The 8834-nt window shown below is 36.3% G+C and overlaps 1 protein-coding gene across 1 annotated transcript in view; it reads right to left on the bottom strand.

Annotated features, from left to right (window-relative positions):
• The window catches only part of LOC106468770 (UNC93-like protein), an 18902-nt gene extending 11401 nt beyond the window's left edge, over positions 1 to 7501 (bottom strand). The window contains exon 1 of the mRNA XM_013929211.2: positions 7415 to 7501. The gene's annotated coding sequence lies outside the window, so the exon portion shown is untranslated. The remainder of the gene's footprint in view (positions 1 to 7414) is intronic.
• Positions 7502 to 8834: the final 1333 nt, after the last annotated feature.

The following is an 8834-nucleotide window of genomic DNA, read 5'->3' as shown; positions in this document are numbered from 1 at the left end:
AAGACAGAAAGGAAGGCAACTAGTTAACACCACCTACCGCCAACTCTTGGAAGACAGAAAGGAAGGCAACTAGTTAACACCACCTACCGCCAACTCTTGGAAGACAGAAAGGAAGACAGCTAGTCAACACCACTTACCGCCAACTCTTGGGAGACAGAAAGGAAGACAGCTAGTCAACACCAACTACCGCCAACTCTTGGTTTATTATTATCAGACCCAAAAAGTGGGATTTTACCATCACTCTTATAACGCATCTACTTCCCCAAAGTGCACGGTGCGATTTTATTTTGACTATAACGAACGCACGCGAACCACAGAACCTCGGCTCTACAGTTTGGTACGATAACCACTAGGCCACACTCGCCACTCTCTGATAAAGAGAAGAAAATTATCTTAATGTGCCGCGGATTTCAACGTACATCTTATTTACATTTGAATTATTAAATACTACTATGTAATTAGTTGGAATTAAAGTTTCATCCTCGTGCTTGTCCCTAGGATGGTTACAACCACATACACATAAGTAATATTTATATTCTAAAACATTTTCTTTTAGTTACGCCTAAATATTCGAAGGCTTAGACACTGGATCGGAAAAAAAAAATTCTCCATACTTTCACTGGATGTTAATATGAATGCTTTGTTGAATATATGTGTGAAGTGAATATAATTATTGCCCTTACAATTTATTAATCTAAAGTTTCTTTTATTGATACTATTTCCTGTTTTACATTCTGCATCGTAAAACCCAACAGCCTTAAGGTTATTACTTGTGTGATTGTAAACATGAGAGAAATATGTTGCTGCAGCTAGAAGACACCACTTTCGATTCTCAGGAAAGCTTTGTGCTGGTGAAAATTAACATACTTGTTAGTTTCTCAGTGTATGACTGACTTATCGCTACTTAGGTGCGTGTCGAGTTGATTTCGAACAATGGGCATTTTAACAAAGGAAGCTGTATAAAGCTTTGACATTACATAGAGGTTTTATACGTTATATGAAAACGATTTTGGAGCCTTACCACATCGTTACCGTCTTGTCACATTCTATCTGACGACGGTGCATCTTGAAAATAGCCCTACAGTTTGGCGTCTGCAGCAAAAGGCTATAATGTCCAAAGCACACCACTGCTCCCTGAAGGAATTCCATAAGCCACCCAGCGTACGAAGACGACGGTTTTCCAACGACTTGACCGATATGTATTCGTATAGTTTTGAATTACATTACTAACGTATGCGACGATCGCAGTCAATATATCGTGAAAAACTTGTGTGCATGTTACTTGTGTCACGTTTGGAAGCCGAGATTCTTTTTGGTTGTGTCGCGTATTGCTGCCGACAGCGCATGGCCCACTTTTGCCACTAATATCTATGGTCATCTTACAAGACGCTGCACTTTGCTTATCACGGGTAAGGTACGACTTATCTTTCTGGGTGCCCTTAGACCCCCAAATTGAGTAATATTCCTTTGTTTGAAATGAAATTAAGTATTAGGGACATCCCTTTGTTTTAGAAATTCTAAATTCCAGATATAAACATACCCTCATGACCTGAATATATGAATATTTTGCATCGTTAGGACTTGTCACATACCCTTTACCAAAGCGATTAATTTTCATTAACATCACACTATCTTCAAAATGTCAAAAGGTAGTTCTCATACATTCTGTTCCACCGCGACATTATATCGGCTGGTTGTCACGTAACCTGCCGATTTGGATATTCAAAATAATTTTAATATAAGGTACCTAACACTTTGTATATTAAAAACAGAAAAAATGAGAAGTTCGTCCTTAAGTTTCAATTCTTACTTTAAAAAACTGTACCAAGATATAAAACAATAGACTATTTGAGGTCATCTATCTCCAAATGGCATTGTTTGCATTATGAATATAGGATATGTGTGTGTCAAGAAAATATATCTATAAATTTATTCAGATATATTTCTAAACGAACTGGCACTTCTATCAGGTCAGTGTCGTGTTGCCATGGCATTCCCTGTATGCTGCGGTGTGACGCTGTTGGCCTAAGAAATTCTAACAGCCATTGTAACAGAAGTTCAATGCTCTCATCTGTGAAACACAAGTAAACAATTTCGTTAGCGTTGTTTCCTGACATTCTGTACATAAAAATTAAATTAAATTTAGAACTTGATGTCACACAGTCAGACAACATCTAAAGTTCACAAATACTTACGGTTTGGTTTAGTTATTGTTAAGCGCAAAACTGCACCATGGGCTATCTGTTCTCTGCCCACCACGGGTATCGAAATGCAAAATTTAGCGTCATAAGCCTAAATATTTATATATATAGAATTTACCTTGTGAGTAAATGACAAAAAAATACAAATAAAATGTCAACTGTACACCAATATAGATATTTATAATAAAATGAAGACATTTATTGTTTAGTGAGGTTTGTGTGTTTATTAATTATGTACTTCTTACTCTTTAGGTATGTAGAAGGAAGGTAATTTATTGATTATATTTAAGTTCTGATCCATATCGTATAAGTACTTTGGATCAGAAGTTATTAATACTAACCACAGTGAACGAACATCCGGATCTTAATCTAAAATATAACACTTCACATAAGTTGTGAATTACTTTAAATTTCATACCCAGAAAAATGAAACTTGAAACAAAAACAGTTATAGAAATGTTGTGTCGATTAAAAAGTTCCAAGGAATATCAAGTTCATTTACTATAATAGGAGTAAATATATATATATATATATAAAGCTTAAGCCTAATCGAAAGCTAATACGTAATATCCAAAACTTATACGTAGTTCTTACTGATTGGTCGAAACTTCTATGCATAAGCTACTGTCTAACCAATGAACAGTAAACACGCCTTGATACTGAGCCAATACTGAGCTTGCTGGTACAATTATATGACAAATAAAGGTGAGTTGAGATTAAACAAATTATATAATTTTAAATGAGACTGTAAATAATACGCGATAAGGTCAACAATGTGCAATATTACTATAGAAACATGGAAACAGACACAGACTTAAGAAAAATAAGAAAAAATCTATAACTTCAGGTCAAGTTTGTGATTCGTTTCTTTGTAAAATGTAACACAATGTCATGTAACACAATGTCTCTGTTCCCCAGGTGTCATGTATTTGTTAAAAAAAACCCTAACATACGAAGAAATAAGTGGATGTGGTCACATAATTGTTTTTTTACTTCAATTATCAGTGTTAGGACAATCAATATACACAATCTGTTCAATATTACGCCTCAAATCTTTAAGAAAAGCTGCTACAAAACATAGAAATAGAAACTATATACACAAAGATACATCGACAGCTGTTAAAAAAAGAGGGAAGGTTTAAATTTAAAGGTGTTTATATATGTGTGTGTAGAATATTTCTGACCTGTAGTCACTTAGCGTGTTACGTATATCTGGTCTGAAATCACTTAACGTGTCACGTACTTCTCGTCTGTGGTCATTTATCATATCACGTATCTCTGATCACGTAGCGTATCACTTATCTCTGGACTGTGTTTGCCTAGGATATCACGTATTCCTAAACTATAATCCTCAACTAGTCATGTATCTCTGGTCTGAAATCACTTGACGTGTCACGTATCTCTGGTCTGTGGTCATTTATCATATCACGTATCTCTGATCACGTAGCGTATCACTTATCTCTGCTCGGTGTTTGCCTAAGATGTCACGTATTCCTAATCTATAATCTTCAATGAGTCACATATCACGTGATATGATAAATGACCACAGACCAGAAGTACGTGACACGTTAAGTGATTTCAGACCAGAATCTCTGATCACGTAGCGTATCACTTATCTCTGCTCGGTGTTTGCCTAAGATGTCACGTATTCCTAAACTATAATCCTCAACTAGTCATGTATCTCTGGTCTGAAATCACTTAACGTGTCACGTATTCCTTTTCTATGTACACTTAAAGCACCATGTATATCTAGTGATCACTTATGTGTCACATTTACATGAAAAAAAGAAGAAAGAATGTAACAACCCTGACGGTGAAATTAAACAACACTCATGTTTTAAAAGTATGCAATAAACAATACACAAAATTTACAGGAAAACAAATTAACAGACACAAACTAAAAAAATAATTAGTTCTCTGTCCCCCCCTGCAAGTTTGTTTCACCTGTCGACTAAAAAGGTATGTAGAGAAGAATCTTTTACAGGGGTTATCTATTGAAAACCTACGTATTTTCACTTTAATCATCAGTGCTTGGTCAGTCAATATCAATATACACGTTCAGCTGAATATTTCGTCTGAACTATAAAGAAAATTATGTGTACAAATAAGTAACGCAAGGTTTCTGAAAAAAAAAAAAGTTCGATATAAATAAACAATCTCAAGAATCATTCCAAGACGGAATGGCCGTAACTTAAGTTTCTCTATTAATTAGAGTATTTCTATTTTACTAAAATTGTAAAGTATAAGCTGTCAGTTTTATCAATTCACCAAAAGCTGCGAAACGTATAGTTAGATAACTATACATTCTAAGATACACGAACAATCATTTAAAAAAAATCGACTGGTTTATTTCGTTTGTTTTCCAATATTCGGGGGTTATGTGCGTTAGCCGTTTTCTCATTCTGAGCTTATAGACTAGACACTAGGGGGACAACTCCAGCCCAACTCTTTGTCTACTCTAATCGTATAACAATATTTAACCAATCCTTCTTATAACGCACCCAAGGCCCCAAAATATGGAGAGCAATTATATTTGGCGGAGATAGGATGCGAATGTTGGACCTATAGATCTGTAGTTTGTCGCACTAATCACTGGGCCACTCTCGGCCCCCCAAAGATTAAACGTACACAGTTACAGACATTCCGGTAGGTAGATTATTCTTGACTTTGTCACGTAGCTGTGGTCTGTTGATCACTTAACATGTCACGTATTCCTGGACTGTGTTCACTATCGTGTCGCGTATCTCTGATCCGCGAGGCTCGGCATGGCCAGGTGGTTAGGGCGCTCGACTCTCAATCTGACGGTCGCGGGTTCGAATCCCCGTCACACCAAACATGCTCGCCCTTTCAGCCGTAGGGGTGTTATAATGTGACGGTCAATCCAACTATTCGTCGGTAAAAGAGTAGCCCAAGAGTTGGCGGTGGGTAGTGATGACTAGCTGCCTTCCCTCTAGTCTTACATTGCTAAATTATGGACGGCTAGCGCAGATAGCCCTCGTGTAGCTTTGCACGAAATTCAGAAAACAAACAAACAAACTGATCTGCGATAACTTAATGCGTCACATATCCTTTGTCTATAACCACTTATCATGTCACGTATCTCTGATCTGCGATAACTTAATGCGTCACATATCCTTTGTCTATAACCACTTATCATGTCACGTATATCTGATCTGCAATAACTTAACGTGTCACGTACAATTTAGTCTATGATCAATTAATGTGCCACTTATCTCTTTTCTGTGATCACTTAACGTGTCATATATTAAGATCATTATAGTTTCACGTATCTGTAGTTCTTAAGTTCGTATTTTTGTCACATTTGTGGGTCATGTTCAGGTTAACTTTGCATGTTGAGCTCTGTTCGTATTGGATAATATTTACATTGTTATTTCTTGTTCGTTATACGAAATATTATATATAATTATAATATGAATTCTGGCTGAGTGCAGATGACGTGATGCGGATCTGCAGGTCCAAGGCTTGAGCCAACGCTATGCACTCTCCGTAATTTCAATTGTTGAAACACTATACAAATAGCTGCCTAACCCACTCTTTGGTAAAGAATAGCCGTGAACGTGGCGGGTGTTACTGCTTTGGTGTTCTCCTTCTGGGCCGCACTGCTAAATTAAGGATGATTATGCCTAAACCCCTGGGGTCCACTGATATGTCCGTTTAACCCGTGTATCACATAAGATGCCTTTCGGATTGAAAAAATCAACTACCTTTAAAAAATTCTATACAAGAAATTTCAAAGAAGGCTAACTCAGCTATCCCGTTTTGTACATGATTTGGGGATAATTTTAATAATACAAAAACTTTACTGGAACCAAAGGTATATATAGTTCAATGCGCAGCTCATTACAGGCGACCGAAGGTCTTTTTAACTGTGGTTCATTCCTTTGTAAATAAATTCAGCTGTGAGCCAGCAAGTCCAATCCACTAAGGACAAAGTCTTTTGTTAAAATAACAACAACAATAACTTCATTTGGAGTTGATCGGATTCTTTACCTGCAGACGATTTCCCGTTGGGACAGGAAATTGATTGACGAGTCTGCAAAGGAAGAGTAGAGAGTCCCCTTGGACGAATCAAGTCGACTTAAGACTGTTTTTGAAAACATTAAACAACAATAGTATGAAACAACAGTGCCGCTGGCCTGTTAACCTTCATCAACTTCGCTTGAATAAACATTAGGTATAAATTTCGGTGGTTGCGAAGGCAACAATAATGAACAGTAGAACAAAGTATCTATTTTATTTCTCTGTTTATACGTTACATCAAATTTGATTAACGAAGACAAGCATTATATTATCACTTAGTAAGTATATATATATATATATTAGTAAAATAACAGTGATTAACAATAGGATAAACACTAGTGAATAGGAAGTAAATGCAGGGATAGCTTATATAATTTTTTCAATAAACAAGAATGACATTTGCATCATCCCTAAATAATAGCACAGACACGCAGTGTAGTAGAATGTTAACAGACAAAAATAGGATAAATTAAACTCACTGCCACTCTTATAAGGCACCCACGGCCCCAAAGTGCAGTTATCCCCACATTAATAGCTCTGTGCTTCACAGTCCGAGCACACTAACCACGCCCGGCCCGAATTATTATATCAACACGATTCATTTGTCTTCTGTTAAGCACAAAGATGCACAGTGGGTTATCTGTGCTGAGCGCATCACAGGAATTTAACCCCCTTAGCCCTTTAATGTTGTAAGCTCCTAACCTCACCTCTGAGGGCTGGCGGGCATACAATAAATTATAAACAACTAAATATAATCAATTTCTCCTTTCTCTTGTTTGGAGCAAGCTCTACATTAGCGGCTGTTACATCCAATAAAATTAAATCGGAAATGTCCGCTGTAATTGGCGCTATTTCTTCGCATTATTTCGCCATATACAATCAAAATCACTGCAATATTTTCCGAGAAAAGGCCCTATCCCCTGGAGTTCTAGTTAAATACTACATTAATTTTAGGTTGTCGATACGAGTCACATTCAGAGGGTCATAAGAAGATTCAGGATATAAATCCACTGCACTGTAGATATCTAGCAACGTGGCAGTAGTATCATATTGTGTATGGTATTTAATTCTTCATAAAACACACACACGTATATAAAACCGTTTACCAAACACACCCTCATTTATCTTGCTTTATAAGGAAAGAAGACTAGAAACAAGCACTGGTAACCTACCTGACTCGGAGGTGTTATTTCTGTTTATTCAGAACCGCGGAGTGCGTGCAAGCTGTGTGTGTGGTAAACACTCTAAACGAGAACACTAAACACTCGTGCGTTCCTCGTGAAAGCTCATCTCGAGCGATACACTGACAAAGAGGGCGCCACAGACGTTTTGCCATGACAACCACGGTCATGACCACGAACACCAGGCTGAATTTTTTTCAAACATTGGGGATAAGAAACTGACCAGTCATGTACTCAGCTATTTTGTCTGCACGTGACAATCAATTTCATCTTATCCAGATCTACTGTGATGAAAATCAAATTAGTATGAGCTCTGTATATTACGTGAAGTAATATTACGACGCTAATGCAGGGCAATATAAACTCGAAAATATTTCATTATCTTTGGAAATAAGTAATGTAAAATATTTATTAAGTACTATGAGTGTGGCTATCTGTTCATTCCCAACTTAGCGTTAACAGAAATTCATTTCACACATTTAAGATGGTGTATCGATATCCACATTCAGTCTGTGTTCAGTAACACATTTGTTATAATGTTAATTTTTTTTTCAGAATCCCTTATTTCTATTTCTTTGAGCGTGCTTAATAAAAAAAAAATAATTTTGTTTATTTGTTTGTTTTAGCACAGAGCTACACAATAGGCTATCTGCGGTCTGTCTATCAAGAGCAAAACAAACCTCAGACTTTAGCGTTGTAAGTCAATAAACTTGCCGCATACCCACTGGGTTTTTTTTCCTTTATTTATCAGTTTGCTCTTTATAACGTGCTCACTTTTTGTAAGAACAGTTTTATTTTTTATTTCAGAGAATTAGTTAACCGAAGTGAGCCACACATATACTGCTTCATTAGTCATTCATATAAATATTCGCACTTGTGATAAAGTACAGAACTTCTATCAGTATTATTGAGAAGTGTGGAGTAAAGAGAGCATTCTGAGGTATAACTTTTATTGAGGAGAAGTATGGAATAAAACGAACATTCTGAAGTATAACTTTTATTGAGAACTGTAGAGTAAACAGACATTCTGAGGTATAACTTTTACTGAGAAGTGTGAAGTAAAGTAGACATTCTGAGGTATAACTTTTATTGAGAACTGTAGAGTAAACAGACATTCTGAAGTATGATTTTCCTGAGAAGTGTGAAGTAAACAGACATTCTGAGGTATAGCTTTTACTGGGAACTGTGAAGCAAATAGAAATTCTGATGTATAACTTTTATTGAGGAGAAGTATGGAGTAAAGAATGCATTCTGAGGTGTAACTTTTATTGAGGAGAAGTATGGAGTAAAACGGACATTCTGAAGTATAACTTTTACTGAGAAGTGTGAAGTAAAGTAGACATTCTGAGGTATAACTTTTTTTGAGAACTGTAGAGTAAACAGATATTCTGAAGTATGATTTTCCTGAGAA

This window comes from Limulus polyphemus, unplaced genomic scaffold, assembly GCF_000517525.1.
Source record: "Limulus polyphemus unplaced genomic scaffold, Limulus_polyphemus-2.1.2 Scaffold3157, whole genome shotgun sequence".
Classification (NCBI taxonomy): domain Eukaryota; kingdom Metazoa; phylum Arthropoda; class Merostomata; order Xiphosura; family Limulidae; genus Limulus; species Limulus polyphemus.
Note: the sequence above shows the minus strand (reverse complement) of the source record. Positions and strands in the feature narration are given on the sequence as shown.